General features: G+C 36.0%; 1 protein-coding gene across 4 annotated transcripts in view; it reads left to right on the top strand.

Moving 5' to 3' along the window:
- Window positions 1–1,682: 1,682 nt before the first annotated feature.
- rsh (radish) overlaps window positions 1,683–26,453 on the top strand; it is a 780,520-nt gene continuing 755,749 nt past the window's right edge. For 3 of the 4 annotated variants that reach the window (XM_065356235.1, XM_065356228.1, XM_065356219.1), the window contains exon 1: window positions 7,701–7,798. The gene's annotated coding sequence lies outside the window, so the exon portion shown is untranslated. Of the gene's footprint in view, window positions 2,309–7,700; window positions 7,799–26,453 lie in introns of those variants that run through there. The other variant, XM_065356244.1, reaches the window with a different exon arrangement.

The following is a 26,453-nucleotide window of genomic DNA, read 5'->3' as shown; positions in this document are numbered from 1 at the left end:
TCGAAAAACGATATAAATTAAATATTCGTGCCGCTTTCGCGTCGCTTGCCGAAACAGGCTTATTCCATAATACACACTTCATGAATCCCGACAACTCGGTTAAAATCATTTCCGTGTAATACTCTTTTGCCGTTAAAATTTACGCAGCTGTCGTAAAATACGCAAAATTCCGATGTTAACTGCTAGATTTAGAGATACCTGAACGCCATGTTAGAGATGCGTACTTACATTTTCTCAAAATTATATCCATCTTCGCTAGTTTACCATCTGTTTAATTCGGTTTATACCTGCAAGAATTAATAGGTAACCTACTCATCGGTTATCGTTATACATCTGTATCTAGTGTTCGAACTTGAGTAAGTTGTACTTTACTTACGTATAAAGATTCGATAAAAAGACTCGTAGTAATGGGCTTCAACATTCTATAAGTAGGTTAACAATAGCTTTTGTCATCATGTGTGCCTATTTTGAACGTTCGTTGCATCGATGATGGAATTAGGTTTGGCTGTTCAGGTATCTGCAAAGAAACACCGAAACAATGATTAATGATTTACTATACTACGAAAGAGTTATTCTCATTTGTACATTACATGCATGGACTTATATTATACTCGAAAAGTTTCAGCTTCTCGTAGCCTAAATGAAAACAATCGACTGAAATCGAAAAAGTTTTATTACCGCTAACTCTACGACTGGATATATACCTACGTGTTTGAGACAACTTGAAAATGAAATTTTCTTTCTTCTCTCGGAAACAAAGAACCGTAAATAGGTTTCAAATGAAGGAATGTGCGTATTGAGGTTCTGAATTTAGCGTTCTACGGTGTAATTAACCCCATTCTTTCATAGTCGTTCAGAGTTCATCATAACTTGTGATGGAAACAGTCCACTGTAATGTAATCATCTGTCATCATGGATACTTGATTCTAAATTTCAAACAAGTAATATTGGATTCAATCAATTTCGATTTCGGCGATTCTAGATCTAGGTAACTTCTCTAGTTCTTACTTAGGCTATTGCGATAAACGAAAAATCTAGGGCGAATTCGCTGATGCTTCGTCGTAAAATCGAAGCAATGATTAGAATAATAGATCAAATAAGTGAATAATGCTCGGATTATTCAACTCTGACTGAGGAAGTAATCGTGAAATCTGAAATTTAAATAATGGCAATTCTAGGGCATCCTTTTCTTTTAGAATTGATAATTTTTCATTTAATTCTCCTTTAATTTAATATTTTTCAGTGATTTTTTCAAAAAAAAAAAAAAAATTCAAAAAAATTCTTATCTTATCAGTTATCACAATGAAAAAAAAAAACAAAAACAAAAACCAGTGGGGGTACTTACCGGTAAATTAAATTCCTCGTTTTTCAGGGTCAAAGGTCATTGATTCAAATTTCAAAAACGTTTTAGAACAATTTTTCGCATTGTTTGCATAAATTAATGAACCAATTATCGACTACGTACCTTTAAACTGCATTTTCAATTTTTCATCTTGATTACAAGTTAATTAATGAAAAAAAAAGTAATTATCAAAAATTCTTTATCAAAAAAACCGATCATTTTTTTGCACTTTGAAATTGCAACACTGATTATTTCACAGATCAAAATTTTGCCACTTCCACTTTTTTCCGACCTTTTCTGTTTTTTTTTCTTTGGACTTCAGTTAGTGTCCGGTTTCGATTCGCGTTGGTTGTTTGCGTCCGTCTTCGTGTGAAATTCGTGCTTTAATTTCTTACGATGGTCGGTGAAATGTAATTAATCATTAATTGAATCGCCATTTCGTATTTCGATTCGAAATTGTTCGAGTATTTCGTATTATTTTTCACTTCGTAGGTGATGTGTTTGAGCTTCGTGAATTGTGTTTTTGCCGTCGCCATTGTTCTCGAATTCGGTGTCGCGTAAATTCTTGACAGAAGGTTATGTATGTTCGTAGATAATTCGAAGAAAATGATACCTAATGGTTCGTTATTCGGTAACTTTATTATTCGAGTTTTGATTTTTACGAATCCGATTGTGTTATTGTTATTCACCTTCTTCGACGTCTGCGCGTAAATGCTTTGTTAGTAGTTTTCCGCGTCCGGTTCTAAAATCGTTCGAAATGAGATTAAATTGTTCATTTATTCATTCCGAAAACGCTTTGGAAAATTCGAGTCAACATTTTCGGTGATAATTGTTCAAGAATTAGTAAATCATTTTACCAAGTTTCGGAACTGATTTTCTAATGTGTTCCTGTTGCCTACTGCTGCTGTTGCTGCTGCTCCTGTTCCTGTCTAGTTCGTTTAAAGATTTATCGACAAGTTTTAAATGGTAAGTACGATATCTTCATTAACTTGATTTATACCTGTAAATGCACCTATGTATACAGAGTGTCCAACTGTCCAATCTGTGAAAAATCTACAAAATTGAAAAAGTCAGGAAATTTTGCCTTTTGGGTAACTGGAAAGGTCAGACGAATCTCTGGTAGTTCTGCAATTTACTTTGCAAAGAATTGACCATCTTCGTAGGCAGAGGCGTGGTGAAGTGATGTGTCGTGAGGGGATGGGAGGGACTAGAATTTTTGTAATTTTTACCCCCCTCCCCTTTAATACTTTTCAAGCTAATTAGCCAAGTGCGGTTCAAACAAAATTTGAAAGGGTGAGTTGGAAACAGAAATGTTGAATAATTTTCAATGTTCAGAAACGACGATGCTTTTATATTTAACAGAAACTTTGAAGCTCTATTGCCAAGTTGATAGATTATGAAATTCAAAATTCGTAATTTTTTCGTGCCATTTTTCGTGGTTTCTTTTTGACGTTTTGGCCTTTGAAAATCAAATTCAAAAAGAGAATAAGTAGAACATTTCGATTTTGTGCGAGCAAAACGAGGGCGAAAGTACTTATCAGAAAATTTACAATTTGTGATTTACAAAAAAATCATGTACATATTTTATTACTTCAACACTTGGAAATTAGCTGAGAAAGCAATCAAAATCAGTTTGTTACGATGCCCTTTTGAAAATTGAATTCTCTTCTACTATTAGGACACAAAATGTCAGAAAATGATGAGAAAATTCACGATTTTGAATGAATTGTGCATGTTTTTCACTATTTCAGCTTCCAACTTTTGAAATTCAACATTTTTTGCGAATTCAACAGTTGATCACTGAAGTTGTAAAAAGATGCACAATTCATCCAAAATTTGCAAATTTTCCCCCTCAAATATTCCATCTTTTGCGATGCTACCAATCCGAAATCGAGCTCTGACCTATTTTCGACGTTCCGAATAGGTGAAACCTCCATTTCAACCATTCTGGAGCATCCATTAACATTTTCAAATTTTGTCATTTTTTTCCAGTGGCCAAAAAAACACATCTGAACCGGCAGACGCCGATTTTAGCGACAACCGCAAAAAACGGTTAAAGACAACCCACATAGGCCCCAAATGAAGTTATTTGTGCTAAAGTTGATTTTTAGCCGTTCCACAGCAATTTCAAGTTTCTGGAGAAATGATAAAAAATCTCTGGAGGCTCCAGAATGGTCGAAATGGAAGTTCCACCTATTTGGGACGTCGAAAATAGGTCAGAGCTCGATTTCGGATAGGTAGCATCGTAAAAGATGGAATATCTAACATTTTCAAATTTTGTCATTTTTTCCAGTAGTCAAAAATACACATCTGAACCGGCAGACGCCGATTTTCGCGACAACCGTAAAAAATGGTTAAAGGCAACCCACATATAGGCCCCAAATAAAGTTATTTGTGCTAAAGTTGTTTTTTAGCCGTTCCACAGCAATTTCAAGTTTCTGGAGAAATGATAAAAAATCGCTGGAGGCTCCAGAATGACTGGAATTGAGGTTTTACGAATTTCGATGGTCGTAAGTGAGTTAGGGACACCATCTGAGCCACTTCCCGAGAAAATTCCATTTTTCATCAATATTTTCTATTTTTGGTATCAATTGATAATTTTTCAGATTTTTCAATTTTCAAAAATTCACCAAAAATCGAGAAATCAACTTTAGCACTTGAAATTTTGGATTTGGGGTCCTGAGGTGGTCCCCTTTCAATCTAGCTTTGATTCGTTCATTTTCGTTTCTGCCGGTTCAGGTAGTTCCCTTGTCAGGGCGATTTTCTGTTCTATTCCAGAATTTGAATTTCAAAAAAAAGTATTGTTCCAAATTTTAAAAATGTCGGAGCTGACAAAATAAATGAACTTATCACATTAAAAATGGTCTTGAATAATTTTCTGAACTAAGTCAATATTCGAGAGCTTTTACCCTCGCTTATTCGATCGCGTTTATGATTTTGTTATTTCGAAAATCACTCGAAAATCACTGTTTAAATCTAGAAAATGACAAGAACTAGCAAAATCGACTTCTCGCATAAAAATAATGATATTCAGGTTTTCGATTAATGAATTTTCAAAAACTCTTTCCTTCGCTTCGCCGCCCGAGGCCAATAATTATATTTTCTGGTTCAAAATTTAAATTTGCAAAAAAAATAATTTTCAAATCTGAAACATGCCAGTGTCAATAAAATCTTTGATAATTTTGTTGAGTTGGTCATTTGTTTTTTTTTTGAATTTGCCTGAATTTTGGAGAGCTTTTTTCTTTGCTTCGTTCGGCGTTCTTGATTGATTTGAAATTGAAAAATGCCACATCAGTGTTCAAAGTCGATATTTTCTGAATCACACCAAAAAATTCGGAAAAAGTTGATGGGGGGGGGGGGGGAACAAGTTTGGAAATGTTTTTTAAAATGGTAATGAAAACGTGGAAGTTCTGGTTTTTTTGGTCATTTTTTTCTGCATTAAAATGTATTGTCCACGTTTTGCCACTTCTTTGGTTACTTTTTGGATACTTTTTTGAGATTTTCAAGTTATTAAAGTCACTTTTTTCGGGAAAAAAATGAGTACGAGATCTGGAATTTCAAAAAACTATCCATTAAATTCAAAAAAATGTTGACATTAAAAAAATCTATTTCTTTTTGAAGTCGTTCTATTTTTCGAATTATAAATTTTCAAAAGCTGTTGCTCTCGCTCTTTCACAACTTCAGATAATTGAATAATTGAACCGAAAAATTACAAAAATAATATTCCAACCAAAAAATGCGAAATATTAATAAAAATAATGTTTTTTTTTAAAAAAACAGAATCACTCCCTTTTTAAAAATTTTGATACCATCGATTGAGCTCAAATTTTTAATGTGTTAAGTATTTTCTCACGAAGTGGCACCAGACTAAGGGGAGGGGGTCCCGCTTGAAAACAAAAAAAATGTTTCCCACCAAGTTCAAATAAGGGCCACCCTATGAGCACACTGTCGTGTTTGGAAAAAATGAGCACAACTGTAGACCTATGAACGATATTTGGCGCTCATGATGTTCTAATTTATTTGACACCCCTCCCCCTCCCACCTGATCGCATGTGGGTCATTCCATGTCAACTCAATCAACGTTTTTGAGTCATGTCTTTCGATTTCGCTTGACATTTTTTTACAATAATACCCATCCAGTAAGTAAGAACCCCGCAATTAGTTTGGTCGCAGCCCCCTCAGGGGGCGGGTGGGGGGCTTCCATTATTTTCACATTGTCTCGAGGTACTCAAATTCCGCAGCTCATTCCTCCAAAACTATGATACTTTGATCAAAACTGATTTCACAGTTCGAAAGGGCATTGCATTTAAAATGTTTAAGCATTTTGAAATTTTCAAAAGTTGAAAGTTGAACTTTCAAATTGAAAGTTTAAATTTCAAAATGGCGCTGTAAGTGGGAACTACCATTTAAAATTTTGAAAAAACTTCCATAGATGTACCTTTTGATGCTTTTTTGAAATATTTAAGTTTCAAGATGGGATCTCTCAATGAAGGGGGGCACCCCATCCCCCCCAATTTTGGGGCGAAACTTTTGAAAAAAATCTGGGGCATATGATATACCTCCCCAAAGGGGGTAAAAGTTCAAAAAAAGTGTTTTGTTCGTGCGACACATGGAATAGTATTTTTTTGTTGACGCTGAACACGAATATGACGCCAGATTTTTGATTGGACCCCATCCACGGCCCCCAACAATTTTTTTGGCTTTTACCTATTGAGGGGAGGTTCTGGGAGCCATGGGTGGAGTCGATTTGAAAAAATATGGCTATATTCCTGTTCAGCGATATCGAAAACATACTATTTGATGTGTCACATGAATGTAACCATTTTTTTTGGGTCACCCCTTTGGGGAGGTGCTGGGGGCCGTGGACGGGTCCAATCAAAAATCTGACGTCATATTCGTATTCAGCGTCACCAAAAACATAGAATTCGATACATCACATGCCCCAGATTTTCTTTCAAAAGTTTCACCCAAAATTGGGGGTGGGGGTGCTCCCCTTTCATCAAGAGATTCCATCTCGAAACTTGAATATTTCAAAAAAGAATCATAAGGTACATCTATGGAAATTTTATCAAAATTTTAAATGGTAGCTCCCACTTACAGCGCCATTTTGAAATTTAAACTTTCAATTTGAAAGTTCAAGTATCAACTTTTGAAAATTTCAAAATGTTTAAAAATTTTTAAATGCGATGCCCTTTCGAACTGTGAGATCAGTGTTGATCAAAGTATCATAGTTCTGGAGGAATGGGCTTCTGAAGTTGAGTACCTCGAGACAATGTGAGAATAATGGAAGCCCCCCCACTCGCCTCCTGAGGGGGCTGGGAGGGGGCTGGGACCAAACTAATTGCGCGGTTCTTACTTACTGTGTGAGTATATATTGTAAAAAAAAATTGAGCGAAATCGAAAGACACGACTTTCAAAATTGCCTTTTTTTGGTTGAGTTGACATGGAATGACCCATGTATAATTCATTTTTGAAGGGTCTGGAAAATCCGGAAAAGTCAGGGAAAATCATTTCCAGAAATGAGTAGACACCCTGAAAATCAAATTCTGACGTTTCGTTCGGCGTTCTTGACTGCTTTGAAATTGAAAAATGCCATATCAATGTTCAAAGTCGACATTCTCTGAATCACACCAAAAAAGGGAGCGAAACTTGTTTGGAAATGTTTTTTAAAATGGTTGTGAAAACGTAGTGATTTTTTTTCTGAGAAATTTCGTCAGTTACCCCGAAATTCGACTTCCTTTTCCCCTCTCTTCACCGCCTCTGAACCTCCCTAGGCTATGTTATTTCGTGTGCAGGTGATTGATATTTAGATCTGGAAAATTTTGATAATTTTATCGGATGTGCAATTTGGAAAAGTCAACGATGATCATTTATCTAATGAAAGAGTTTACACTTTGGTCTAAAATTCCGCAGTTTTTGGTTGAATTTACGATATCTACGTATACCTACCTGTATTTCGTTACTAATGATGATCGTAATGTCACCATCAAACAAATCGTACGTACGTATTTTCGACGTTAATAATTCTTACTCTCAATTTCGACGCTAAAACGCAACTAAAGCGAAAAAGTATACGTATACCTGACGGCAGTTACGCGTTGTTGGAAAAAAGGAAGAAGAAGAAAAAAAAAGGGAAGGAAAAAATTGTCATATTAAACGAGTCGTTTGGTTATGGGTACATTGGGAGGCGAAATGAGAAAATTGGCAAAAAGCCTATTGATTATCCTCGCTAGTGTTGTAAAGCTGAGATGCGAACAGGTGTCCTATGGATTGGCTTTGCGCTTGTCGTTCTACATAGTTCAGCCTCTTGAAAATCGCGGGGTTGCTAAATGGGCTCGAATTTTTCGCACGCGCAACACTTTGTTGCGAAGTTTTTCATCGCGCGGTTTGCCGAAGTAGGTATCACTCGTAGGGTATCCTCTCGCGATTGCAAGTTTGAAAACCTGTTAATATTAGGTGAGTTTTTTTTTCCCTTCACTTTTGTTTCAACATTATTAATTGTATGTAAATACTTACATTTATAGCTAGAGTTGATTTTATCACGAAAAAAATATAGATAAATGATTACCTACTTACGTAAAAACAATAAATAATGAACGTGAAGAAATCTTGTTGGAAGATTCGCATTTAATAGTGTCGTATTTACCTGTTGAATTTTGTTTGCGTTTTTTTTCTTTTTTTTAATGACTGTTTGATTTGGAGTTTTTCGATTTTTTTTTCTTCTTCTTCTGTTTAAAATATTATCGGGGTTACGTACCTAATAAGATCGTATTATTTACTATCACTTTCATTTTCGTTTTTTTTTGTGGTTTATTTTGTTCATTAATTTATAAAAATCTCTAAAAAAAAATTCTCCATGATTTTATAATATTTAAATGTGTACTTCTCATTAAAAAATACGCTTGGTTAATTTAATGGGTATAATATTTCGATTTTTCAAAACGTAAATATCCTTTGATAATAACTGCTTCGTATATAATTTTTTGTGACGATTCGAACGCAAACGCCTATTCCATTATGGAAAATGAAAACAGCTAACTGCAAGTTTTCGGAATGTATTTGTTATTTTAGACGATTTTGTGCAAAATACACACAATATTATGTGGTATGGCAGAGGGTATACGAGTAAGTAGCCGAAGCGCGGCGTCTATAGTCCCTTGCGATTGTATATTTGGTGGAAAATAGACGACGATGGCGTTTTAGCTCATAAATCATGTATCCGTTAAAATGTGTAAAATTATCGGAATGTTGCCTTTACTGCGGGGCCTAGTAGACGCCATTGCGATGCCATGCCGCCGAAAATTGAGAGATTTTCAAAAGAGAAAACCGCGCTCAAAGACGACGAGTAACTATATATTGTACATAATATGAAAATACATATATTAAAATGCGGGCAAGCGTTTTGTTTACTCGTACTGTACGTCAATATAAGGTTGGTTATATAGGGTAGTACGAAAAGAAGACAATCGCGCGTCAAAATTCTTTTAACCATCGTGCCTGCCTCTGCCTGGACCAGGGTTTTTGTGCAAATTCAACATCTATCCGAGCACAATAAACCTCGAAACCGTAAACTCGCCACATCGTGTAAATTTACTTAAAGAAGCTTTGAAATTTTTATTAACGTTAGGGCCTCTGTATAAACTAGGTCATTTAACACAGGAATTTTTCCTCCCTTTGATACGCTCGCCAGATCAAACGTATGAGTATTCTATGCTTCATAAATAAACGCTGACTTATTAATTTTCGTCCGGTTCGAGCGCTATGTACCTATTACCTAGGTGCCCAGCTGTAGGTAGGTAAGGTACACAGCAACATAGTTTACTTCAATTTATTTTTTTATACCGTCGAGTTGGTTTGAATTTCATCTTTTTTAAAACCGCTGGTTTGATAGTTCACAGTATGTTGGAAGTCAGGTACATGGTTTTTAGTTGATTTGGGTTACGTGAAAATTGGAATTTTTTTTCTTTCTTTTTCGCTGAAATTATGATAGAAGAACTGATGATTTTATACCTACTTTTGTACAAAAATATGATCAACGTATTGAAAATTACACTGGACTACAATTTGGAATTTTTTTTTTTGGTTTTTGGGTTAGAAATGTACTTAATTGATAGTTTTAGACACTAAAACAAAAAAACAGAGTGAGTTTTTTAATTTGAGTTGTTTTTGTAGTCAGGAGAGAAAAAATGGCCATTTTTGCACTACTTCAAAAACTCATAGAGACATGTGAAATCCCCAATCCTCTGCTTTTTGTTTTAGGGTCTAAACTATCGATTAAGCTCATTTTCAACGCAAAGACTTCGTATTTGCTGTTGCCTTTTGTTATAAATCGTTATGAAGCTGCTTTATTTTTTGTGTCTTCGCTTCTTCAGCCTTTTCTTTTCAATTCTTTTTTGTACATACAGAGCAAAAATCAAACATATCATTTCTCGTTTCCCTTTTTTCGACGACTTTGACAGCTCGCAAAGAAAAAATTTCAAATTGCGAAAAAAATTGGAATGAAACAAAGTCAGACGTCGCAAGAGGTTTCGATTTCAAAAAATATTTATTTAAAAATTCTAAAATTCTGAAAAAATTGGTTCTAAAAATTGAAAATTTTTGTCCAAATTTTTATGGTTCTGAATTTGAAAAAACTTACATTTTTGTGTGAGGAGTAGAATCGCGAAAAAATATTTGAACATCGTTGAAATCCTACCTTTTGAAACTGGGCGTAAAAATCTTGGTAATTATACACGCCCAGAATTAAAAAATGCAAAAAGGATTTGAAAGAGAAAATGTTTTCTTTTTTTTGTAAGGCTTCAAAAATATCAGAAAATTGTCATTTAAACTGAAAAAAAAAAATGAAAGAAATTCGGGGGGGGGACTCAATTTGACACAAAAATAAGCTTTTTGAGCGATTTCGTGAAAAAGACTTTCTAAAAATTATTGCTTTTTGAACAGAAAGAAAGCACAAGGGCCATTCCACGTCAATTGGACCAAGAAGTGGTAGGTGGGTTCGGCGATTTTTTTGAAATTTTTCCTGTGGAAAGACCTTCCGACGGGATGACTAATGGCGCAAATCGCAGCTCTGTAGCCCATTTTTAACGGCAGCCAGGGGGTGTCAAAGTTTTCTGTGAACCTAAAATATCATCCATTTCAGCAGTGGATTACTCGATAACCACGATACCTACCAAAATGGAACTTTTTCTCATAGTTAGGGGGTTTGAAAGGTTTTTTGGTGATATCATAAAAATCAGTGTTGCCCCTTTTTTTCGTACAAAAAATTAGCTCAAAAAGTTTCAAAACGTAGTTTTCATATTGTTCCGACGCTCAAAAATTCTGAAAAAAATGTATTAAGGACAACTTTTCATGCTGAACAACATATTAAAAAATTGGAATAGTGACATGCTGCAAAGTTGATTTTAAAAAATTTCAAGATTGCGAAAAAATGCGATTTTTTGATTTAAAACATGAACAAAAGATTTGATAGGTGAAGTTGACCCATTTGACCCCCATTTTTACGTATCTGTTGAAAAAGTTGAAAAAACCCTTTCACTCGATGAAATGAACTCCTCACAAAAAAATCAAAATTCGAAAAAAATCAAAAAATGAACGAATTTTTATTTTTTGTTGTGAGTGTAATTTTTATCAAATTTTTCATGTAATACGTCAGAAAGAGGTAAAAATAAGACAACTGAATACATAAATTCAAACTTTTTTTGATGTTTGAAATTGAAAATTGAATTTTTTCGAATTTTGATTTTTTTGTGAGGAGTTCATTTCATCGAGTGAAAGGGTTTTTTCAACTTTTTCAACAGATACGTAATAGTGGGGGTCAAATGGGTCAACTTTACCAATCAAAGCTTTTTTTCATGTTTTAAATCAAAAAATCGCATTTTTTCGCAAACTTTGAATTTTTTAAAATCGACTTTGCAACATGTTACCATCCCAATTTTTTAATATGTTGTTCAGCGTAAAAAGTTGTCCATAATATATGGAACGATATGAAAACTAGGTTTTGAAACATTTTGAGCTAATTTTTTGTACGAAAAAAAGTGGCAACACTGATTTTTATGATATCACCAAAAAGCCTTTCAAAACCACTAACTGTGGGAAAATGTTCCATTTTGGTAGGTATCGCGGTTATCGAGTAATCCACTGCTGAAATGGATGATATTTTGGTTCACTGAAAACTTTGACACCCCCTGGCTGCCTTTAAAAATGGGCTAGAGGGCTGCGATTTGCGCCATTGGTCATCCCTTCGGCAGGTCTTTCCACTGGAAAAATTTCAAAAAAACGCCGAACCCCCCTACCACTTCTTGGTTCAATTGACGTGAATGACGTGGAATGACCCTCTTCAAATGTTTGAAATACGAAATGAAACTTCGAATCTCAAGTGATGAAATTTTATTTCAAATTTTCGTAAATTTGACCTTTTGTTTCCAGTCTACATTTTAAAATTTGGCTTCAGAAATCCATATTTCCGTTTCGAGGAATTCTCATTTTCAAAGGGTGAAATTCAATTTTTATTTTCAAATACGACAATTGTAATTTTTCGGTCCAACTTTTCACATGAAAATTTTTGACCTTTTTTTCGTCAACTACCTACCCATTTTCAGGCACTACCCACTGCGAGGTACTTATATAAAAGAAAGCTTTTTGAATTCACGTTCTCTTATTTTAACGAACTTTTTCACATGAAATACGTACTTATGTAGGTACGATTTTTTTTTAACAAGGTGAAGTAATGAGAACAATTTCTTCAATTCAACTCCCACATATCAACAACTTCTAGTTATGGGCCATTCTGGAGCCTCCAGCGAGTTTTCAAATTTTTCCATAAATTTCAAATCGCCTTAAAGGTGACAAAAATGAACCTGTATGACCGATTTATAACTTTGGTCGATGTTTATATTGGACTTCTCTCGGCCCTTTCAGATGATTACACTGAAGTTCCAACATAGTCGGGGAGCTCACTCAAGGATAAATTGCACCCCTCCCCCGTCGATCCTCCGGGAGAACTTTTTTCTTAAAGGGGGAGTCCTAAGGAACATTTCTAGCCCTTGTACTCAAAAAAAAGTTGCCCTACTTACAAAATGGCGGCCATTTTGATTGACAGGTCAGCCGATGTCGCAGATTTTGCGTTCCAACAAAATTTTTCAAACTGTACAAAGGTAGATCGAAAGACCAAGCAAAAATTCATCACCTGTCAAAATTACAAGTGCTAAAGTGCCTTTTTCGATTTTTGGTGAATTTTTGAAAATCAAATTTAGGCCAAAAATGAGGGAAAAAATCAAAATGTTACCAAATTGACCAAGAAAGCTGAAATTTGGGATACGCCCTATTTTCAACATGCCAAATCGATTGGGAACTGTTTCAAACCGTTTTGAGCAGTTCTGGAGCCTCCAGCAGATTTTTGAAACTCGAAATTCCCACAAAATTTCGCCAAAGTGGAGTTGGAAAGCTGAAATTTATTCTGCGAACAAGTTTCAATAAGCTACGAAGTCAACTGCAGGGGAATTACAGGTCGTTTTGGAGCCTCCGGCGACTTTTTGAAAATTCCTGGAGCCTCCATCAGATTTTTGAAACCTTAAATTTTCACAAAATTTCATCCAATAGAGATGGAAAGCTGAAATTCACTCTACACTCCAATTTTAACACCCTCTGAAGACGACTTCAGGTTGGTTCAAATCATTTTGGAGCCTCCAGCGACTTTTTGAAAATTACTGTACCCTCCAGTAGATTTTTGAAACTTGAAATTCTCGCAACATTTTACCAAATGGAGTTGGCAAGCTGAAATTTACTCCGCAAACTAATTTCAATGCGATATGAAGTCGACTACATGCGGTGGTTTCAATTGGTTTTGAAGCTTCCAGCTACTTTTGGGAAATTTCAATTTTCCAAAAAACACCACACGACCTCTCAAAAAGTGGCTGGAGGCTCCAAAACGACTTGAAATCCACCAGCAGACGACTTCGTGGTGGATTAAACTTCGTTTGGAGAATAAATTTTGACTTTCCATCTCCGTTTGATGAAATTTTTAGGAAATTTAAAGTTTCAAAAATCTACTGGAGGCTCCAGGAATTGTCAAAAAGTAGCCGGAGGCTCCAAAACGACTTGAAATCCCCCTGCGGTTGCTGCAGTTGACTTCGTAGCTTATTGAAACTTGTTTGCAGAATAAATTTTAGCTTTCCAACTCCACTTTTGGTGAAATTTTGTAGGAATTTCGATTTTCAAAAATCTGCTGGAGGCTCCAGAACTGCTCAACACGGTTCGAAACAGTTCCCAATCGATTTGGCATGTTGAAAATAGGGCGTATCCCAAATTTCAGCTTTCTTGGTCAATTTGGTAAAATTTTGATTTTTTCCCCTCATTTTTTGGCCTAAATTTGATTTTCAAAAATTCACCAAAAATCGAAAAAGACACTTTAGCACTTGAAATTTTGACGGGTGATGAATTTTTGCTTGGTCTTTCGATCTACCTTCGTACAGTTTGACAAATTTTGTGAAAGTCCTACCCCGAGTACCTACTATTACTTAGTTGTTGTTGTGGTTGATGTGTAGAAGTTGAATTGAAGAAATTATTCGAATTGATTCATCCTGCTCGCAATATTTTACGATTTCATGAAGAAGTTTGAAAATTGGCCTTGAAACAGTTTTTTTAGATTTTCTAAATGATCAGAAATTCGCCAAAAAATCCAAAAATGAAGCTCAGTACCTCATCTACGAGTACGTATGTACATATCTGAAATTTCAATCACGAGGGTATTTGATTCGGAAAACTGGGGAAATCATTCATTGAAAAGAACGCAAACCCTGCTACCATTTTTCATTAGGATCTACTTATGGATCTACTCGTATCGCATTCAACAACAAAAAAAAAAAAAAAAAATGAAATCAGCTTGAACGTTTTTGAACAGTCGCTTTCTTCCGCCGTGTTGTGTGCTTCGTAGAAATAGGTAGTCAGTTATTAGTCAGTGAGATTCCAAACGAAGATAATTTTGTGTTATCTATCGACGAGTAGTCGATTACGCATTCGAATGCTATATTATCTCTTTCTTAACAAAGGGACTACTTGGTGCGTCGCGTCGTATCGTTTGAATTTTAGTATGTGTCATATTTTTATGCCTTTTTCTTCAGGCATGTTGCATTTATGTTTGTGTGTATTTGTCATACTCGTTTGGATTCGCATTATTTTTTTTTTTATCATCTGCTGTATTTGTCACATCATCGAAGATGCCATTTTTCCCCACCTCAAAAATCGTATATTGTAATATTTACGAGTATTGAAAATTCACGCGTCAAAACCGTAGTAATTTTTTTCGAGAGGAAGGGGGAGGGGTGTTGAGCAATTGTATCGCGTGGAATTAAGCTGTTTTAGTCTGGGTGAGAAACGATCGCTGAATTTTAATTTCGTTTCAATTTTTCAAACAGATAACAAGTCTTTATTCTTGAAGCGACGACTATACGTAAGTAAGTAGGTATAGGATATAATCGTATAGTATCCTACATTGGTTTTTGGTACCAGATTTTGACGTTCTCTCTGTGTCTGTATCTTTGTGTGGCATGTATCGTGAAATGTGTACTGTTTACGGAGATACGTGGTATACGTCTTCTTTTTGCAACGTTTTCCGTAAAAGATTTCGGCTTCAAGGCCGGGATTTAAAAGTAAATATACAGAAATTGGCAATATTGTTTGTCGATACGGAAAAAGCACCACGCTCGGCGGCTTTTTAAAATGAGAAAAATCATTTCCGCCTTGTAACCTTTGAAATGAACGTTTTCTTAAAGGATTTCTATTTTCGGCGACAACGTCATGCTTTCTCGTTGTTCAATTCTTCTTCTTCGTCTTGTCTTGTCCCCAACTGTAGAATTGGCCGAGGCGGGGGGGGGGGACTTATCTCGGTCCAGATCAATGTGGTTTTCTTTTTGATACCTTTGCTTGTGCCTGCAGTATAAACGCGATTCGCGGTGTAGTATTATTTTATATCTGTATGCTTACATCGGTTCTTCGATATTTTATTATAGCAGTATTTGATATACAAGTATTACGAGTACAGGCTTTTTAGGTGGTAAAAACGACTGTTAGTGTAGGCGAATTAGCTGGAAAATCGCATTAAAAAAACATTTTTTTTGCGGGAAATTGTCGAGGGTGACCCTTCTGAATAATTTCTGAGAGTTACCACCCCGCGTACCCCTCTTGCTAATTTTTGTATGGGGGGCTGAACCCCCCAAAATGAGTTTTTCGCAGATTTCTCCTCAGGGGTTGATTTTACGTCGAAAACAGTTCAGTAATTTTTTGTTCTACGTCAAATTTCCGATCTAGTGATATACCAACTGTCCTTCTACCCCCAAGGGGGGTGGGGCTAGAATCATTCAAATGAGAGGGGGTTTCTATAAAACGCAAAAAAGCTATCGGCGCGTAGGAGGGGTGAAATGGCCCCCGAGAGCGTTCGGATTGATACTAGCATGGAAGGTGGGTAGTGGGTACCATCGAGAAACTACCGCGTGAAAAATTTCAGATCCACGCCACCTCCCCATTTTTTGAAATTTCCAGTAACACAGTTCTCAGCCCCATTTTAACCGATTTAGAAAATTTTTCTGGAAGTTATGTAAGTATATCTTTCGTAGGTATCTTCAAAAAAATTTTCAACCCCCTCCACTGATATTTACCCCTCAAAATGGCGTTTTTTTCATTTTTTTATGCCTATTAACAACCAAGATGGCGAGGTACAATTTTGGAAAGACGTTTTTTGGACGTATTTGTGACCCCCAGACATCATATACTATATTAAAAAGGTTTGCTTTGGTGCGCGGTGGTGAAAACTTGGCGTAATGTATCTTATTGGGGGGGTGGGTGAAATGGGAATTTTGAAAAGAATAGCTATTAATGAGTAGGGTATCGTTTTCATATGATTCGATACCGCTGAGCACGAATATGACCTCAGATTTTTTGCTACACTCACCTAGACCTCTCCAGAGCCCCTCAAGAGCCCTCAATTTTCACTATTTCTGAAATAAAGTTATTTTGATGACATTGATGTCGTTTTCGTATGATTCGATACCGCTGAGCACGAATATGACCTCAGATTTTGTGCTACACTCACCTAGCCCTCTCCAGAGCCACTCAGGACCCCCTCAATTTGCACTATTTTTGAAATAAAGTTATTTTGAAGACATTGGCGTCGTTTTCATATGATTCGATACCGCTGAGCTCGAATATGATTGATTTCACATTAGAAATAGCTGGGTAATTTTGTTGTACATCAAATTTCCTACAAATTTTGTCCACCAACCTTTTCCCCTCCGACCAGGTGAAGGGGGGATGAGGTCTCTTAAAATTGTTTTTTCAGAAAAAAATACAGTGAAAAGCCAGTAACCCTCTCGTCTGTAATAGTATGAATTATGGCATGGAGGAATAATAGAAACTGAGGGAGGCTGAAGGCTCTTGGAGAGAACTAGGTGACTGTAGCACAAAATCTGTGGTCATATTCGTGCTCAGCGGTATCGAATCATATGAAAACGACACAATTGTCATCAAAATAACTTGATTATATTTCAAGAACAGTGAAAATTGAGGGGGTTGAGGGGCTCTGGAGTGGGCTAGGTGAGTGTAGCATAGAATCTTATGAGTCGTATTCATGCTCAGCGGTATCGAATCATAAGAAAACGACATCAATATCACCAAAATTACTTTATTTCAGAAATAGTGGAAATTCAGGGGGGTTGAGGGGCTCTGTAGGGGGCTAGGTGAGTGTAGCACAAAATCTGAGGTCATATTCGTGCTCAGCGGTATCGAATTATATGAAAACGATACCCTACTCATTGATAGTTATTATTTTCAAAATTCCCATTTCGCCCCTCACCCTCCTAAGAAACATTACGCCAAGTTTTCACCACCGCGCACCAAAGCAAACCTTTTTAATATAGTATATGATGCCTGGGGGTCACAAATACGTCCAAAAAACGTCTTTCCAAAATTGTACCTCGCCATCTTGGTTGTTAATAGGCATAAAAAAATGAAAAAAACGCCTTTTTGAGGGGTAAATATGAGGGGAGGGGATTGAAAATTTTTGTGGGGATACCTACTAAAGATATACTTACATAACTTCCAGAAAAATTTTTCAAATCGGTTGAAATGGGGCTGAGAACTGTGTTACTGGAAATTTCAAAAAAGGGGGATTCCCCAAAAAGGGGAGGTGGCGTGGATCTGAAATTTTTCACGTGGTAGTTTCTCGATGGTACCCACCTTCCATGCTAGTATCAACCCGAACGCTCTTGGGGGCCATTTCACCCCTCCTACGCGCCGATAGCTTTTTTGTGTTTTATAGAAAACCCCTCTCATTTGAATGGTTCTAGCCCCACTCCCCTTGGGAGCAGAAGGACAGTTGATATATCACTAGATCGGAAATTTGACGTAGAACAAAAAAGTACTGAACTGTTTTCGACGTAAAATCAACCCCTGAGGAGAAATCTGCGAAAAACCCATTTTTGGGGGTGTTCAGCCCCCCATAAAAAAATTAGCAAGAGGGGTACGGGGTGGTAACTCTCAGGAATTATTCAAGGGGTCACCCTCGACAATTTCCCCAAAAAAATCTTACCTTGTGGGTCATTGAGGGCGTCTGATGAAAAAAAATGTGTTGGCCCCAAAATTTAATACATAGAGGAGAAGGTACAATTATGGACCCAGGTACAAATATGGACCCCCCATGGTTTAGAGTACAACCACTAGCGTTACGGTCATGCTGGGTACCAAAAATTATACTAGTAATGTAGTATCGATGATCCATGTACTTATTTCGGATCCATGCAAACTTGGGTGTCTCTCATCAGCAATTGTTTTTCTTTGCGCATTATTTTCTTGCCAATGGAAAATTTTACAAGTTTTTCATTCGGTAATTCATCAACTTCAAATAAAGTTTGGAAAAAAAATTATTAGCGAAGTAAGTAGCTTACAGTGTGTACTTTCAAAATATACTTTCATATTTGTCTGTACTTCAACTGATTTTCATAATTTTTTTCATTTTTCATAAACTGCGTCGATTTTTTTCATGGGTATAAATATGGACCCCCAAATTTTTTTACCTAATTTTGATTCAATATTTTTTAGAATGTCGAGAAAAGTGTTATTAACAAAGAAGACAAGTCCAAAGTGTCGAAAATGGACCATGATTTTTTCATTTTTCATAAACTTAGCCATTTTTCTGCATGGGTATAAATATGGACCCCTGATTTTTTTTTCATTCAATTTTGATTCAATGGTTTTTAGAATACCGAGAAACGTAATATTAATAAAGAAGACTGAGAAATTTTGTATCCGAAATTCGAGATAAATACACTTGTTTATTATAAAATAAATAACACGATCTGCCCAAAAACGAAACGATTATATTTCGGAATTACACTTCGCAGCTTTTCATACCATTACAATTTAAAACTGACTTCTAATCAGAAGTCGTCATAAAAATCGACAACATTCGCGACCGAGGGCGATGAGAATACTGGGCGAAAAAAACCTACGCTGCTAATAGGAAAAAACCATGTATCTCACCGCCCTGTTATCGAAATAAAAATATCAATCTGCCGCATCAGCATAATTTTCTAATCTCTTTCTCGTTTCAACACTCCCTCCAAAATTATGCTTCCAAATCTGAAAGAAAAACTTATTAATCAACAAATTCAATTTTTAATAGGTTTAATAGGTATGCTGAAACAGAACATTTTTATAAAATTAGATAAGTATAAGTATGCATATATAATATCATGTTGATACAGATAGGAAACGGATATTCTGAAATAAAAAATGAAATTAGACATAATTTTCGATTTGTAGATTATTAATTCAATTCTCTGTGTCCATATCACTGTCCGATTCCGATACCATCAGTTCTAATACATACATCTGAAAAACAAACAAACAAACAACATAAAAGCAATCTTTTTAATTTCGAACTAGCTTATCTCTGAGATAAGCAAACTCTTTCTTGGCAAGCGGTTTTGTAAAAATATCCGCTTCATTTTCTTTTGAAGGTACATACACTATCTTTATCTTGTTATTAATATTACATTCAAGCACATAATGCAATTTTATATCAGTCAAATGCTTTAATCTTTTCGCTCCTGGTTTAGCTGCACATTCTATAGCAGCTGTATTATCACATCTCATAGTTATTGGTGTATAGTCAATACTCACACATCTGTGAACAAAAGCATTCAAAGATATCACCTCAAAAGTTGCAGTGTTCATGGCTATGTACTCTGCCTCGCATGTAGACCCAGCTACAGTAGATTGTTGCTTACTTGACCAATAAATTACATCTCCAAATAATTTCACTAAAACGCCAGTAGTTGATCTTTTTGTTATCTCACAACTTCCAAAACTTGCATCCGCATAACACTCTAAACCATGTGATTTCCCTTCATACCTCAAACCTAAACTTTTTGTCCCTTTCAAATACCTGAACACTCTCTTCACTGCATGACAGTCCTCTTTACTTGGATTATTTTGCTTTCTACTGAGCATATTTACAGCAAACATCAAATCTGGTCTTGTAGCATTAGCCAAGTACAATAAACTACCCACTGCCTCACGATAAGGAAACTTAACTTCATTTACTACAACATTCTTTTCAGTGGTGTATTTTTCCATAGGTGTAGCTTGTGGGTAACACCCATCCATTCGAAATCTTTTTAGTATTTCATCACAATATTTTTCCTGTTTCAAAATCATCACTTTGTTTTTCCTATCTCTCTCAATTTCCACACCTAAATATTTTCTAGGCTCACCTAAATTTACCAACTCAACTTCCTTACTCAGTTGTTCAATAATTTCGTTCATTTTTGCAATATCATTTCCAATCAATAAAATATCATCCACATACAATATAAGGAAAATCATAGTATTACCATCTTTGAGGTAAAACAAACATGGTTCATGCAATTCGTATTTAAATCCTAGTTTTCTCATGATTTTCAAGAATTTCTTATGCCACCTGTTTGGGCTCTGTTTTAACCCATACAGTGCCTTTTTCAATTTACACACTTTTTCTTCTCTCATCTCAGCACTGCATTCAACTCCTTCTGGGATTTCCATAAACACTTCTCCATCTATATCTCCATACAAAAATGCTGTTTTTATGTCCAACTGTCTCATTTCGAGATCAAATTTATTTGAAATTGCAAAAACAGTCCTTACATTTACCAACCTGGAAACTGGAGCATAAATCTCACTCAAGTCATAATTTCTCTTATCCTTACATCCCCTTATCACTAGTCTGGCTTTATGTCTCACTCTCCCATCACTCTCATACTTCCTTTTAAATAACATTCGTGAGTCTAACACATTTGGTTTTCCTTCTATTGTTTCTTTTGGCCTATCTACCAACTCCCATACCTCGTTTTTCTCCATGGCATTCAATTCTTCTTTAATGGCCTTTTTCCAATAGGACCTCTCCGAAGAGTCCAAGGCCTGTTTAATAGTGACAGGATCTTTCTGTAATTCAGCCATGAGTGAATAATTTTCCTCATCTGTTAATTTCTGATCTAATTCAGCTTCTTCAATTGCTCTCTTAAAAGCATCTTTTATCTCAGCAAAATGTGATTCTATTTCAATACACTCATCATTTTCTACATTAATTTTATTTTCTTTCTCCGATCTAATCACTCCCTCCTTTCCTGAGGTACTTTCTTTATTTTCTACTACTCCCTCCGAATCTGACATATTTTTCAATTGTTCCTCATTTCCTCCTTTCTCTGATTTTTCTTCCAGTTCTTCAAACAAAAACCATGCTTTTTCATCCATTATCTCTACCTCATCCAAACCTAAATTATTTGATTCCAAATCTCTGTATGTTTTGTTCTCTACAAAACGAACATGCTTCGAACGAACTATTTTTCTACTTTTAGGTAAAAGGATTTTATATCCAGTTTTTGTGTATCCTACCAAAATTCCTACAATAGCTCTTTTCTCCAATTTTTCCATTATTCTCTTATTTACATGCATATACACTACACACCCAAATCTTTTCAACTGTCTTGTCCTCAGATCAATATTCTCAATCATTTTCTCCAGTGGTCTTTCAAAACCAATACTGGAGTGAGGAGTTCGATTATAGGTATGAACCACATAACCTACAGCACTATCCCAATAGGATTTCGGTACTCCTGAATCAAATATTACTGCTCTCACTCTCTCTTGCAAGGTCTTATTAAACCTCTCAGCTACTCCATTATGCTGAGGAGTATTTGGCTCTGAGAATTCCTGAATTATTCCTTTCTTCTCACAGATTTCCTTCATTTCTCCTCCAGTATACTCTGTTCCATTATCACTTCGAATTCTCCCTATTTTAATATGATTTCCTAAAATGGCCCTCAACTGTCTAATAAACATTTCAAAACATGAGCCTGCTTCATTCTTTTTATGCATTGCAAAGGCGACTGCAAATCTAGAGTAGTCATCTATAAAAGTCACTATATACCTATAATGAGAACTAAATGAAACTGGATTAATTGGTCCCATAACATCACTATGTATTAGCTCCAATGGATTTTTAACTCGTTCTCTCTCCTCTGAACATGCTAATCTATGCATTTTTGCAAAAGCACAAATCTGACAATCTAGGATATTTTCCTCAAAATTGACATTCTTCAATTCAGGTACACTTTCCCTAAGTTTCTTCAAATAATCTAAAGACAGATGTCCAAGTCGAATATGCCAAAGCATTCCAAGGTCTTTTCTCAAATCTTTTCTATTACCATCTCCTTCCTGTGCTTTAATTCTGGCTTCCTCATTATCATATATGTCCTCTTGGGTCTCATATTCAACTTCATTACTATACATAAATTCATCCAATCCCCTCTCACTCAACTCTACCACTTTCTTGACAATAGGCCCATCCTGAATAGAACTGATTTCTTTCTCATTTTCATCCGATTCATTTTTCTCTTTCTCTTCAGCTTTCTTCTCATTACTTTCTTTTTCCAGTTCCTTTAATTTTTCACTTTTCTCTCCCTCTGTTACTTTCAACTTTTTACTAGGTCCAGGTAATTCCTCTTCCCTTTTCCTCTTTTCCTTTTGTTTTCCTACATTCAAAGGATTAACTGGACCTTGCCTTGTCTCAGTCACAAAGGCTTCAGGTTTATCAGGAACTTCAAATTCTACATACCAGAAAGGTTTCCTATATTTTCCCGATGTCAGTACTTTTCCATCCTTTTCACTGACTATTTTCACGTCATTTTTAGTAAGTCTAACCTCATACCCTTCTTCAACTAATTTCCTCAAAGAAAACAAATTTTCAGATAACTTTGGTGCATACAATACATTTTCAATCACGAAATCTTTCTGATTTACTACAGTTTCTATCACACCTTTCTCTACTACTTCAATATTTGCACTTTCTTCAGTATTTGCTCCTAGAATCTCAGTATTACATTTCTTTCGTTTTCTCAAGGGCTCAATATCTTTGACCATGTGTTCCGTTGCACCTGTGTCACAAATAAATTCTATTCTATTAGCAATTTTTGAACTCTTACCTTCATCAGTGACCTTCGCCAGATGAGCTTTGGGTTTTTCCTTAGTACGATCCTTTTCAGGCTGCTTTTCTTTTCTTTCAGTCCGATCAGTAGTAGGAGTTCCATTTTTCACATCTTCCCTCTCTTTTCTGAACTTCGTATGAGAATCACGCCAGTTATTTGAGCCAGATTTTTCTGGATATTTCTTTCCATATCTCTTAAACTTTCCTGCGTTTTTCTTTTGATATTTGAAAGTACAATCCTTGGTACGATGAAAGGCCCACTTTTTACAATTTCCACATTTCATCTTCTGAGTTTTACACTCACGAGCGAGGTGGCCTGTCTTTCGGCATCTATAACACTCCTTCGACGAATAATCCTTCTTCATGGGCTTCTCTGCCGCATACAGTACTGTAGGCTTCTCTTTTTCCTGAGGGAACGCATTTTCCTCTTCAATCAAAACATTCCTGAAGTCCGAGAAACCCAATTGCCTTTCGGTACCTTCTTGCATTCGTTTGTCAGGCAAAAGCCTCAATCTCACGCTCGGATACACTGCCAACGTTGCATTTATTCCCTGATCGACTATCTGGTCTTCAGGAATTGGTTTTCCAATAAACTTGAAGAAGTTGATAATTTCCTCCATTCTATCCAGAAATTGGGATGCCTTTTCCCCTTTATTCAAACGCAACTCAGCAAAACGCTTCCTCATATGAGTAGTATTGAGATTCATTTCAGCTCTTTTGATTTCAAAAACTCTGGTGATTATCTCGGAAGGTTCTTCAATATTCAAAACTTGAACATGATAGGTATCATCAAGGCGATTCAAAATAATATCCTTTACCACTCTTCTAACATTCGAATTTTTATACACAACAGGTTCCTCAAAAACATTCGGCAAATCTTTTGACCATAACTCAGAAACCAACTTATCCTTCCACAAATCAATTCTAGTAGTGCTGGTTAATTTGTAGTCTCTTTTAACATCAGCCTGGCTAGGCCTCATAACATTTTTAACCACCTCAGTAATTATCTCAGTAAGAGTTTCTTTGCTGAATGCAATTCGTTTTCCTGCACAAAAAAAACAACAACAAAAATATTTCAACTCAAATTTTCAATTTTTCAAACATTTTATCATTACTTTATTTCGATTTCAAAGAATAAAAAATGCTCAAAGCAGTTTGGGTCAATTGCCAGTTGCCCCAAAAAGGTCAATGTCCAAATGCATGGAACACACACACATTCAAACACCAACTTCATGCTGAGTGTCACAGCAATGCGGAATACCAGCCATCACTGCTTCACCCAACACGAACCTGAGTCACTTTAAATTCAAACCAGCCAAATTTCAATTTTATTCTCGAAAATTTACACTATTTTTCAACATCACAATTTTATTAAATCAATTATTTTTCAAACTCACCCTTTTTAGGTACTCTTGGCATTCTCAACATTTCGTACGTGCACAAAATTTTATGTTTTCAGTCTTCAATAACAGCAATTATGCTGGTACACTCGATCGCGATCTTTCTCAAAAATTTACTCAAAATATTGCAATGTTTTCTTCACAAAGAGTTAGCAACACGAATTCGTTAATACATTCAATATAGCTCAGTTTTTATCACAACCACAGGACAAGTAATTATTTCGCGAACTCAAAGCTCAAAAAGTACATTAGTAAATATTTCACGAACCAAAGCTCCGAATTTCGCACCTCAACACGACATATGTGAGAGCAACCACTCTGGAAGGCAAGTAAAAAACATACTGAGAAGCTAGCTATATGACGAGCATGCAAACGATCATTTTTCTATCAATGTTATTCTAAAAAAACCAACAACTACCTAATATTTCCAACTCAGCGTTCCTCAAGCTTTCATTCTGTACAAAAGTGCCGTCATCTTGATAAGATTAAAAATTAAAGAAAGAAGATATTTCGAAACATTTCTAAAGCCATGCAATAATATACGTTCTCAGAAATTCAAATCCAACTCGCCAACTGATAACAACATCCGCCGCTGCTGCAGTCAGCACCGGATGCTGTAGTCAGCAAATTTTACCATGCACGAGTCACAAACAACTTTATCTGTAAGCTGTACCAAAAAATCGCCACGATAGCTTTCCCAATAATTACGGTAGCTTTCCCAATAATTACGTTCGCGTGTAATACATACATATATTCAGTACACAGGGTACATATTTTCATGCAAGAGTAAAATTATATTCACTTACTGCAATGTGGTAGGTAATTCACGAATTTGAACGAATCAAAAATGCCATACTTGTAACTGTATACTTTACCAACTTTCTGGAATCGATTTTTGGCACATCCTGGAATTTTCTGAGTGACTTCCAACCGCAGTTTCCATCGCAAACCACGCTCTGCTACCATGAGAAATTTTGTATCCGAAATTCGAGATAAATACACTTGTTTATTATAAAATAAATAACACGATCTGCCCAAAAACGAAACGATTATATTTCGGAATTACACTTCGCAGCTTTTCATACCATTACAATTTAAAACTGACTTCTAATCAGAAGTCGTCATAAAAATCGACAACATTCGCGACCGAGGGCGATGAGAATACTGGGCGAAAAAAACCTACGCTGCTAATAGGAAAAAACCATGTATCTCACCGCCCTGTTATCGAAATAAAAATATCAATCTGCCGCATCAGCATAATTTTCTAATCTCTTTCTCGTTTCAACAAAGACAAGTCCAAAGCATCAAAAAACATCTTCAAATAAATTTTTGTTCAATTTTCTGAAATTTTTATTCATTTTTTTGAGGGGTCCATATTTGTACCCGAGACCATATTTGTACCATTTTATGTCACTTTTCTAAATTTCAAATTTCTCCGTGAGTTTTCAACTAAAAATTTTTTTTTTCTAACACAATATACTAGAGTCTTTGGCCTTTCGAATGGTATATTCGAAAAAAAAATTTGATAATTTTTTCTACCCTTTAAAGCCAAAAAGCTAGAGGGGGTCCATATTTGTACCTTCTCCTCTACCTAAACCATATGTGCGACAATTTTTTTGAATTTTTTGATGATTTGGAAGGCCATGTGTGGAGAGTGGGAGGGGGGGGATTGGAGTGTTGAAATCGAAAAAAATAAGTCGATATGATGGCAGTTTTGTCGCCACAGTATCGCCGCAAGTACAAATTTTTCCACTGCTTCCCCCTCGCCTTGCTTTAAACGCTACGACAAGTGAATGCGAACAGGGCAGGCAGCGGTACCGACGTATACAGACAGGGGTCGGGGTATAAATATACTACTACGAAACGACTTTTATTTTTTAAAAGCAGCAGCTGCCAGTGCTGCGCCATCGCCACGGCTGCGGCCACCGATTTGCCTTGCCTTGCCCTGCCCTGGCGCGCAATGAAGTTAATGAAAAACCGCCGGCGCCGCGGCCGCCGCTACTACAACTACTGCCATCATCGTAGTTAAAAACAGTTGATTGAATACGCTTTTATCCGGCTTTTGTTAAAACAAAAGTTGAATTATCGATTTTCCGCACCGAATGCTGGTATATTATATAAGCCGATGTAAAATTATTAATATTTCGCCGCCGCGCCGCTGCAGCAACAAGTTCGAAACTTCGTTTAAAATTTGGCTTTT

The sequence above is a fragment of the Planococcus citri genome, chromosome 1 (genome assembly GCF_950023065.1).
Source record: "Planococcus citri chromosome 1, ihPlaCitr1.1, whole genome shotgun sequence".
NCBI classification, from domain to species: domain Eukaryota; kingdom Metazoa; phylum Arthropoda; class Insecta; order Hemiptera; family Pseudococcidae; genus Planococcus; species Planococcus citri.
Note: the sequence above shows the minus strand (reverse complement) of the source record. Positions and strands in the feature narration are given on the sequence as shown.